Below are 12,221 nucleotides of genomic sequence, written 5' to 3' on the forward strand. Positions count from 1 at the left end.
ATAACATAAACACACACGTACACAAACATAGAGATACACACGCACATATATATAACTCACACACATATAGTATATTTAAGCCTAAACTGTGCATAGGGACTACCCAGACGGCTGAAAAAAGTGATTTCTGACAGGTTCTCACACTTTTGACCAGTCCTCACACTTATGACTGGTCATCATTTATGCCTGTTGCAGCATTTTGTGCATAAGGACTACTCAGAGGGCTGAAAAAGTTATTTTTGACCTGTCCTCACACTTTTGACTGGTCCTCACACCTACAACTATCTTTACATTTTGCACCCTATCTTGTAACCGTGGTGAAGAGAAGCAGTTGTGAAATGAGTGATATGGTTGTTAAAAATGCTGCAATGGGCATAAATGTGAGGATGGTCATAAGTGTGAGGACTGGTCAAAAATTACTTTTTTTAGCCCTCTGAGTAGTTTCTATGCCCATAGCCACATCCACTCAGTCACATGAGCAGTTAGCCATGCCCACCAGTCACATGACCACCAAGCAACACCCCAAAATAAGCCACGCCCACAGAACTGGTACGAAAAAAATTAGCCCCCCTCCCCCCCGTTCAATGGTGTGGCCCAGGCCTTTGCTTATTTTTCTGTATTTGGCCCTCACCAAAAAAACTTTGGACACCCCTGGCTTAGGGGAAAGCACGGCTCATGGCTGTTAAATTTCGCTGTACTGCACCAAACGCTTTCCCATAAAGAGCAACGAAGGAGAGCAACAAGAAAGACCTCTGGTTGCTGCTGCCATCTTTGCACATGTGCAGCTTTCTTTTCACCGGCTGAAGGACTTTTCAGCACCTGTGGCCAGGCAGCTGAGAGGCTTCTTGGATGCCTCAGATGGGCGAGCAAGCAGCGACTGGGGAACCAGTTCGGGGTGTGGCCAGGCTGTCTGTACTACCGGTTTGGAGAACTAGTCCCTAAAGTTACTACCTATTCGGTAGAACCGGGCAGAACCGGTAGGAACCCACCACTGGAGTGCATCCTCCCTTTGGTTGCGACCACTGGGGATGTACGTAATGTGGAAATTGAACCGGAAAAAGAAGAGGAACTACTGAATCTGCAGTTGGTTCAGTTTCTGGTGGCCTGTAGGAACTCCTAGTTTTTACGGTCTGTCTGGACTTCAATTTGATGCCGGGCCTGCTCCAGAAGATGTCTCCAGGCCTCAAACCCTGTCTTAATGGCCAGTAACTCCTTCTCCCAGATGGTGTAATTGTGCTTGGAAGGGTTGAGCTTCCACAAATAATATGCACAATGGAAGAGGGTACCATGGAAGCACGAGCCTGGAGCAACACTGCATCAACAGCAACATCCAATGCATCTGCTTCCACCACAAACAAATGGTGGTGGTCAGGATGCTTCAAGATAGGCTCCTTTATGAAGGCTTGTTACAAGGCCTGGAATGCCTGCTGCTCAGGGGTACCCCACCGTAAATCTTTTTCTGCAGAAGCCCAGGGAGGGGTGCGGTCAAGGCAGCAAAGCCGGGGATAACGGTCCAATAGTAGTTGGCAAACCCGAGGAGGTGCTGGACATCCTTCACTTGCCGAAGGGGTTGCCAACTACGCAAAGACTCCATCTTGCTCGGCTCCATGGCAATGCCTTCAGGAGAGATGCGATGCCCCAGGAATTCGGTGGACTGGAAAAACTGGCATTTTTCCAGTTTCGCATACAGATGATGCTCCCGAAGACATTGCAGGACCAGGCAGAGGTGCTGTTGGTGGCTGTCCTGGGAAGGAGACTAGATCAGAATGTCATCTAAATAAATGATGACAAACTTGTCCAAGAGATTCCTAAAAATGTTATTCATGAAATGTTGGAAGACTGCAGGAGCATTGGTTACCCCAAACAGCATGATCATATACTCAAAATGTCCATAATGGGTGCCGAACGCCATATTCCATTCATTCCTGGGATGGATCTGAACAAGATTATAAGCCCCTCGCAAGTCCAATTTAGCCTCCAGAAGCCGTTCCAAGAGTTCGGGAATAAGGGACAGAGGACACTGGTTGCGTAGCATGATAGCATTTAACTTACAGTAATCGCAACAAAGCCGCAAGTCTCCGGTCCTCTTTTTCATGAACAGGACTAGGGCGGACAATGGCAACGAGGGCTGGATAAAACCCCAAGCCACATTTTTGTCCACAAAGTCTGGTAACGTGGCCAACTCAGGGTCTGACATCAAATACAAATGCCCCACTGGGCATTTGGAATCAAATCAATGGAAAAGTCGTATGGCCGGGTGCAGGGGAAATTGGTCCGCCTCCTGCTTGCTGAAAATATCTGCAAAGTCCTTGATGTTGGAAGGCAAGGACACCCCAGTTGGACCCAGAAGCTGGCCTGGGCCCTCCTCACATGGAGACATTTCTTGGAGGGGAATAAAATCCCCTTCCAAGTGTGGACTGAGCACAAAAACCTGGAGGCCCTTAAGACCCTACAGAAACTATCCCCAAAGCAAGTCCGCTGGGCCCAATATTTCAATCACTTTGACTTTATTTTCCTGGGGGAAAGAACCTTTTAGCAGATGCTCTATCCAGAATGCCTCAGTACAATAGCTACAAATCTGAAATAATCAAACCCCTGCTCCCTGCTTCCCAGCTAGCAGCCAAAATTATGACCTCCCAACTGACAATGCCACCACACAAGCATTCAAACAAGCCTTCCTCACAGACGATTGGTTCCAGGCTCATAAGAATACCTGTTTGCTTAAAGACAATCTAGCTGGGTGGGAGGAAATATGTCCCAGCCAGCCAGAGATTTTCCCTTATGAAAACCTGCCATGACTCGAAGTTGGCCAGCAATTAATTAAGAGGCAGTTCTGGTGGCCTTCCCTAAAAAAGATATAGAAAGCTATGGGGCTAGCTTCCCTGTCTGTGCAGTTGCAAAAAGAAGGCAAGGGAAAACCCCAGGGTTATTGCAAATTGTAGCAGAGCCATCAGCACCATGGAAAAAGATATCTATGGATTTTATTATAAAGCTACCAGAAAGTGGGGAGAACAGCACTATTTGGGTCGTAATGGATCTGTTTTCCAAGCAGGTCCACTTTATTCCCTGCCAAAAGATCCCCACTGCCAAAACCCTTGTCAAAATGTTTCTACATCACATATACTGGCTGCATGGGTGCCCCCCAAAGGATCATATCCAATCGGGGGGGGGTCCAATTCACATCAAAGTTCTGGAGAGCATTCCTCAGCCTTCTAGGTACCAATCAGGGCCTAAGTTCTAGTCACTATCCTCAAACTAATTGAAGGACAGAGAGAACTAACAAGGTTCAAGAGCAGTATTTAAGATGTTTTATCAACTACCAACAAGATAACTGGACCGACTTCCTGCCTTTTGCAGAAGTCACTTACAACAACTCAATGCATTCCAGTACTAGTTTCACCCTCTTTAGAATTGCCACAGGCCAAGAGTTTAACCCAATGCCAGAGCTACCAGTAGAAGAACCAACCATACCCTCCCTTAAGGACTGGATACATCAACTACAAAACACCTGGGCAGTGGTAAAAAAAGCTCTCAGAAATGCTAGAGCAGCCTTTAAAGCACATGCTGATAAAAAAAAAATGATGGAGCCCAAGCATTAAAAGTAGGAGATAGGGTGTACTTATCCACCAAGTTCCTATAATTCTTACAACCCTCAAAAAAATTGGGACCAAAATTCATAGGACCTTTTCCTATCACCAGAGTCATAAACATGGTGACAGTTGAATTACTCCTGCCTAAAACCCTCAGGCAAGTACACCCCATAATTCATTGCAGCCTATTGAAACCTGAAATTACCTCCCCACTCAGACCACCAACACACATCCCAGCTCACCTATCATGATTGAGGGTGAACAACACTTTGAAATTAAGGAAATTCTGGATTCATGCATACACCACCACGCAATATCTAGTTGCTTGGAAACACTTACCTCCCTCTCAGAATGAGTGGGTAGCTAAGAAACATGTTAGAGCCTCAAACCTACTGAGAAGATTCCATACACAATATCCTGGTAAACCCAAATAACTAATTGCTCTGTTTTCTCTTTGTGCTTCTTTCCAGGTGGATTTCTCCTATTCCTAGGGAGGCTGTATGTCAGGTCCCATAAATCCCTATCGGGACACTACCATTCTGGTGGGGAGGGGGCCTGGATGCATTCTTTAGTTTATAGCCTTTTTCCTGGTGCCTTTCTATCCTGTACTTTGATTTACCTTCTTGGAAATGTAAGGGCGGGTGGTGGGTGGGTGCCATCTGTTTTGTCTCATCTCGGGAGCCTCCAGCAAGAGACATCTGGGAACAGCCTGCGATTCTCAAAACAACTTCACACCTGTGGATTGGCTTATTCAATACTGGACTGAGGGGAGGGGTTTCTAACTGCTTTAACCTAGCAGAATTGCATGGAAATACTCAGATCCTGCTTCCTTTGTCTTGCCTTCAATAAAGGGTTGCTTTTGAAATGCTAATTGTTTCAAGAGTTCTACTTTCTTGAACAGAGAGGAGAGGCAGGCCCTTACACTAGTCTAGAATACAATACAGATGGATCCACAACCAGGGCCAACTATGGTTTCTTAGAGTGCCACCTCGTTTATAGTAAATACCTGGTGTTGGAAGAAATATCCACTTGGTTCAGTTCCAAGCTGGGAGAAAGGCACTGAAAACACGGAGGCTGATTGGAAAGATGGTTTAATGATGAACAGAACCACCAGCATTTATGGTTCTGGTGCAGCTGACAAAATGGAGTTGAGAGTGGGTGGTTTTTATACCTTCTTTTGGGTTTGAACCAAACCCAAACCAAACCAAATCTGAACTTCCTGTTCCTCTGCAAGAGCATGTCCTTTAATCTCTGTGACCTCATCTCAAGTTATTGTGTTCTCTTTGCTGACAATGTCAAACTATTTAATACCACTAACAATACTTCTACCCTTCAAGAAGACCTCGACTTAGTTTCCGATTGGTCTAAAACTTGGCAACTCCAAATCTCTACCAGCAAATGCTCAGTCTTACATATTGGAAAAAAGAATCCTATCAACAAACTTGATGGTCATTACCTTACTGACGACCCTCACCCTGTCAAAGATCTTGGAGTTCTCATATCAAATGACCTAAATGCCAAAGCCCACTGCAACTACATAGCAAAAAAGGCTCTAAAAGTAGTAAACCTAATTTTATGCAGCTTCTTTTCCAAAAACTCTACACTACTAACTAGTGCATACAAAACATTTGCCAGACCTATTCTTGAATACTGCTCATCAGTCTGGAACCGACACCACATCTCTGACATAAATACAATAGAACGCGTCCAGAAATATTTTACTAGAAGAGTTCTTCACTCCTCCGAAAACAACAAAATACCTTATACCACCAGGCTTGAAATCCTGGGATTAGAAAACTTAGAACTCCGTCAACTTCAACATGACCTGTGTTTAACACACAAAATCATCTATTGCAATATCCTTCCTGTAAATGACTACTTCAGCTTCAATCGCAATATTACAAGAGCAAAAAATAGATTCAAGCTTAATGTCAACCGCTTCAAACTTGATTGCAGAAAATATGACTTCTGCAACAGAGTTGTTAATGTTTGGAACTCATTACCTGACTCCATAGTCTCTACTCAAAATCCCAAAATCTTCAACCAAAAACTGTCTACTATTAACCTCACCCCATTCCTAAGGACTATAAGGGGCGTGCATAAGAGCACAAAAGTGCCTACCGTTCCTGTCCTATTATTCCCTTTATTATATCTAATTAATATAGCTAATGCATATTCTTTACACACACACACACACACATATATATTCATGATATGTTTTTTACTTGTGACAATGTTTATGTATACTGTTGTGACAAAATAAAATAAAAAAAATATTCTATTGGCTGTGGTCAGATTCCTATAGGGGTCATATAGGGGTCATGTAGGGGCCATAGCTGCAGGGGTGAAATCCACTTACCTTCGCTACCAGTTCGCAAATGTGAGCATGCAGACAGGCGCGCTCACTACACTTGCATGTGCCTCCTCCACGCATGTGCAGAGCCTTCTGCGCATGCACAGAGGGTCAAAAACAGGACGTGATGTTGTGTCTGCGCCCCCCGAGCCGGGCCTGCTGCCAGAAAGTGACTTGGACAGTGAGTGGGAAGGTCCGTCAGGACTTACCTCGGGAGCACCGGCTTCCCTGGCTCAGCTCCAGGAGCCAGAAGCAGGCCAGGTGGAGGAGGGAACAACAGAAGCAAGGGTGGGGCAGGCCCAGGAAGTGCTGAGTCATGGAGCCACACCTCACAGGATATAAAAGACAGCAAGAGCTGCTGTGTCTCTTTGTAACAGGCAAATCCACTGATTAAGGAAGTTTGTTTCTGAGCGACTCATCAGCGTTGTGGAAGATAACAGAGGCTCTTGGCAGATGCTGGCTATTCTGCTGCCAGAGTTGATAGTGGTGGCTAATTAAGCCATCACTTGGACGGAGACGAGGGAGGACATCCGGACAGGTGGGCGGAGCCTCCCACCGCAGGCACTACCGGTTTGCTCGAGCCAGATAGAACCAGCTGAATTTCACCACTGCATTGCTGGCTCTATAGGCGAAAGAGGAAATGGAAATCCTAGGTTCATCTAAGTTTGGACTGCTCTGGGGGTTCTGCAATGTCTGAAATACCCTTAGGGGATTGTGCAATGTAGTGAGCTCTGTATCTTCTGCTAAATGATAGTGGGTTAATCCTATTATGTCCTGAAGGATCATGTTCTGTTCTTCTTAATCCCATCATCCTGGAGCTGAAGGTCTTTTGTTTTGTAGATAGGCTGGCCCAGTCTTTCTTAATGGGCACAAAATATCTGCTGGGGGTGGTATTACCTCTAAAAAACCATGTTTCTCCATTTCTCATTTAGGGAAATATAATATTCTCCTTTTTTAATATTCCTCAAAATATTTCATTGTTCTAGGAGGGGGAGGCTTCTCACACTGGCCATACTTCCTTACATAAATAAGGATGTATGAGTGAGACCAGAAAGAATTTGAAGTGATACTGAATTAAAAAGAAGTATGGCCACATTCACTCTGATAACTATATCATGGCAACAATTCAAATTTGCCATTGGGTAAAGATTATCTCCTTTTAAAAATGAATCAATTTACTCTTAAGTCTTGTCTTTCAGATATAAGTAACATAAATTAAGGGTGATAAAAATACAAAACAGAAAAGGTTAGATGTAACAATAAAATTACTTCTACTTTTTAATAGAATGTTTGCATATCACTTGCCAGCCTTTCCCATCCACTTAAAATCCACTATTTAGAAAACTATTATGTTTGCTGTGGTAGGCAGAACAGACTGCATAGATACAACAGCATTTATTGACTCAACTGAAACTCTGAACAACAGGCAAATTCCTGTAATTTATATTCTGGTCCCACAAGGCTCCAAAGCCCGCCCAAATATGAATGTTCTAAGTTTCCCTCCAAAACAGTTGAAGTTAACAGTTAGGGTCATCTAAAAGTTAGTTTCACTTTAGCTGGCTTAACACAACCATATGTATTCAATACATTACAGAAAACATCTAAATAGTTGTTTTCAGGACCAGTCCACCAAATGGATAAATAAATCATTTGGCTCAGCTGTCACTTTTAGAATAGAATAGAATAGAATTTTTTATTGGCCAAGTGTGATTGGACACACAAGGAATTTGTCTTGGTGCATATGCTCTCAGTGTACATAAAAGAAAAGATACGTTCATCAAGGTATAACATTTACAACACAATTGATATCAATATTTTAAGAGAGTTGTTGCATAACTAAGCGTACTTAGTATTGTTTCTAAGAAAGAAGCTATGCTGTGCTTTACCAATACAACAGGATGACACGGCCAGACAATTGAAATAGCAACAATTTGAACATATGGTTTTTTTCAACCTTATTTTTGCTTTCATAATAGTTTATGGTAAAAATTAAAGTAGTATTATTGGTGCAATTGTTGTCATTGAGAAAATTGAATAATATAGAAACAACAAAATATTCTGTCTAGCTGGACAGAATTCCCATTCTCAGAGAGAGAATGATATCCTCACTTTAGCCACCAATACTCTGTGTTATTGGGTCTTTGTGTTATATTGATCAGGAAGGCAATGTATGTATCCCTGTTCTTACCTCTGGCTAATTTAGTCATGAGTTACTGTGTTTGTTTAAATGCTATGTATTAGTGTGATCAGAGCTATTTTGATGGAATGCTTAAACTGTCAGGCTAGAAACCAGGAGATTGAGTTCCTAACTAACCCTAACCCTAGGAAGGAAGCAATGGCAAACCATTTCTCAAAAAAAAACCTTGTCAGAAAAATTGCAGGCAGTTCACTCAGTGACTGCAAGTAAAACCTTTTTTTTTTTGCAGAACTATTTAAAAATAATTATATTCAGTGTGTTCTGCAGTGGCTGCTTACCTGCTAGGAAAGTGAATCTGAGTCTTACTATCGTACCACCTGTTTAAGAGCAATAAATGTTCAGCAATTACTCTTTCTGTAATCATCATTCTGTATTGCAACAGAGAGTGAAGCAAATATTGTAATGTATCTTTAAGAGTTTTGGAGGGAAATTAGAGCGGGAAATAGCACGTTGCTGATTGGCCGCTGCCTCCGACTGAACTGTATATAAAGAGGGGTTTTTCTGTTGTTCGCTGCTGGGTTCACTATAAACTAAAGAGCTGTTGTCACTCATCTGGTCTCCTGCCTCGTTATTGCCCGAATCTAACACTGGCGACGAAGGTGGGATCCCGAGGCAAAAGAGCGCCAGGAAAGAGCTGAGCTAACCAGGAATACGCGAACCCAGCAAAATAAGGGCGGATAGCAGCGATGTCCAGCTACACACTGCCAGCGCCATTCGACCCAGCCAAAGAAAAATGGGGGTCATACATGGCTCGTTTCGAGTGTTTCCTCGAAGCAAACGAACTCCAGGGGGTCTCCGACAACAGGAAGAGAGCGTACTTCCTAAGCCACTGCGGTTCGGAAGTTTTCGACACCGCAGAGTCGCTTTCGGAGCCAACGCCGGTACAGTCGGTATCGTGGCAAACCCTGCAGACCGCCCTTCGGGCTCACTACGCACCAACGCCCTCAAAATTTGTTCAAAGGTTCAAATTGCGGCAACGGATGCAACGAGAGGGCGAATCGATTCGCGTGTACATGGCAGCGCTAAGAAAAGCCGCCAACCATTGCGAATATCGAGACTTGGAAGACGCATTACTCGACCAACTCATTTGCGGGGTCAGAGACATCCGATTGCGACGGCGGCTGCTGTCCAGAAGCAACCTAACACTGGCAGTCGCCTTGGACGAAGCCAGAGCTCATGAGATGTCCACCCAAGCGGCAGAAACCCTGCAAACGCCGATCGCGCCGGGGACTGGGGCAAAAACAACCCCGGTCCACAATGAGGAAGTCCAGGCCGAGGAGGAAGGCGAGGAAGAGGAAGAAGTCTTCCACACCGGGAGGCCAGAGAAAGAAGACCGGGGCGAATGCGCGAGTTGCGGGGGACAACACAAACGACAAGACTGCAAGTTTAAGGATGCGACTTGTCGGCGGTGCGAAAGGAAGGGGCACATAGTGCAGGCCTGTCGAGCGCCCCAACCTTCCCGCCAAAAATTCAAACCGACCAATCAGAGCGCGGGAACAACGAAGAGGCCCGTGATTGGTCGATTCAAAAAAGGCGCGAAACTTAATCAGACTGCCGTAAGAGTAGGCCAAGCAGCCACGCGCCTTGAAAAAAAGATTTTTACTAAAACGCACATTGAAGGGGTGCTGTGCCGAATGGAAGTGGACACCGGTTCATCGATCACGATCATGTCCTGGGACACTCTCGTGAAACATTTGCCAGCCATCGCGAAGCTGCAACCACAGAAACTAAGGGTACAAGATTACCAAGGAAATCGCATCCCGTCCGAGGTAACGTCCGTCAAGTCAAGTATGGACTGCACAACAAGACCCTGCCCATCACCGTGGTCGACGGAACCTTGCCGAGCTTGTTGGGACTGGACTGGTTCCGGCATTGGGCATGGGAGTGACCGAGTCTTCGAAACGACGTCGACCTAAAGACGAACTAATGAAGGAGTTCGGGACGTCTTCAAAGACTGTTTGGGCAAGTACGAGGGACCCGATCTCCTTTAACCTTGACCCACAGGTTGCCCCTATCCGTTAAAGGCTAGGAGGGTTCCGTTAGCCTAAAGCCCAAAATTGACCGGGAGCTGGACAAACTAGTAAGCCAGGGAATACTAGTGCCAGTTGACCATGCAAAGTGGAGACACCCATAGTCACCCCAATCAAACCGGACGGGTCGGTCCGGTTGTGCTGACTACAAGGCAACGCTTAATAAAGCGTTGCAGAAGAGTGCCTACCCGTCCCAGTAGTACAACACTTACTGCACTCTTTGGGGCAAGGCCAGGTCTTCGCCAAGCTAGATTTGGCCCAAGCCTATCAGCAGTTACCCATAGATAGCAACACGGCGAGCACAAATGATCAGAACGCACAGGGTGCTTTTAAATGCACCCAGTTACAGTTTGGGGTTAGTGTGGCTCCAGGGTTATTTCAGAACCTAATGGAGCGGCTATTGCAGGGACTCCCCGGGGTGGTACCGTACTTTGATGACGTACTGGTATCCGCCAACAATCTAGAAGACTTAGGGGTACGGCTGAGAAAAGTTCTGGGCATTTTCCGGTCCGCCGGTCTCAAAGTCAAACTGAATAAATGTCAGATCGGGGTAGGATCCGTGGAATTCCTGGGCTATCGGATAGACAAGGAAGGAATCCACCCCACTGAGAGCAAGGTTAGGGCAATCAGGAAGGCCCCAGCTCCCCAAAACAAAACGGAGTTACAGGCGTTCTTAGGTCTGGTCAACTTTTACGCGGTATTTTTAAAAAATAAGGCGACCATAGCCGAACCGCTACACAAATTACTAACGAAGACAGCTGTGTGGTCTTGGGGAAAGGCGGAAGCTAGGGCATTCGAAGCAGTAAAAAACCTTCTGTCTAGCGATAGCCTACTGATTCAATACAATGGCACGCTGCCATTGGTGTTAGTTTGTGATGCATCTCCCTACGGGGTGGGGGCTGTGCTCAGCCACCGGTTGCCAAATGGCACAGAAGCCCCTATAGCATTTTACTCCCGAACAATGTCATTGGCTGAAAGAAACTATAGTCAGCTAGATAGAGAAGCCTTGGCCATAGTTTCCGGGGTAAAGAAGTTCCATGAATATGTATTTGGCCGTGATTTCGAAATCGTCACAGACCATAGACCCCTACTAGGCCTGTTGGCAGGCGACCGCCCAACGCCCGTGGCACTTTCGCCTAGACTGACCCGATGGACTATCTTTCTGGCTGCGTATTCTTACAAATTGTTGCATCGGCCAGGAAAAGAGTTAGGGCATGCAGACGCTTTGAGCAGATGCCCACTACCAGAGACTATCGAAGACCCCACTCCGGGCACACCCGTCCTGCTAATTGACTCTTTGGACTCGGGTCCAGTCACTTCCAAGGAGGTAGCTCGGGCTTCTTACAAGGACATTACAATAAGAACTGTAATTGGTTGGGTGCAAAGAGGTTGGCCCGCTGCGCCGGGCGAGCGGTTTAAGGAATATGTAAAGAAACGCGGGGAGTTGTCGGCTCAAGGAGGGTGTCTGCTCTGGGGGGATAGAGTGGTGATCCCGGAGAAATTACGGAAAAAAGTTTTGGAACTCCTGCATGAGGGCCACCCTGGGATCGTGAGAATGAAGGGTTTAGCAAGGAGCTATGTGTGGTGGCCCTTGATGGACACGGAGATTAGTGACAGGGTAGGAAAATGCCAAGCCTGCCAGGAGTCCAGACCACTACCACCAACGGCCCCAACTCGGGAGTGGGAGAGACCCCAGGGCCCATGGTCTAGGATCCACATCGATTTTGCCGGCCCCTTCCATGGGCAAACATTCCTAGTGGTAGTCGATGCCTATTCCAAATGGCTGGAAATCATTCTTATGAGATCCATGACAGCCGAGGCCGTAATCCCAGTCCTGCGGCGCCTATTTGTAACCCACGGGTTACCCGACACCCTAGTTTCCGACAACGGCCCTCAATTCACAGCGACCCTGTTTGAGGGGTACTTGGCAGAAGAGGGCATCCGGCATGTCCTCTCGGCGCCATTCCACCCTGCGACGAATGGCCTTGCAGAACGTTTCGTACGGAGTGCAAAGGAAGCATTGTCCAGAATCAGGCCAGGCGATTGGCAAT

This window comes from Ahaetulla prasina, chromosome 7 (genome assembly GCF_028640845.1).
Source record: "Ahaetulla prasina isolate Xishuangbanna chromosome 7, ASM2864084v1, whole genome shotgun sequence".
Classification (NCBI taxonomy): domain Eukaryota; kingdom Metazoa; phylum Chordata; class Lepidosauria; order Squamata; family Colubridae; genus Ahaetulla; species Ahaetulla prasina.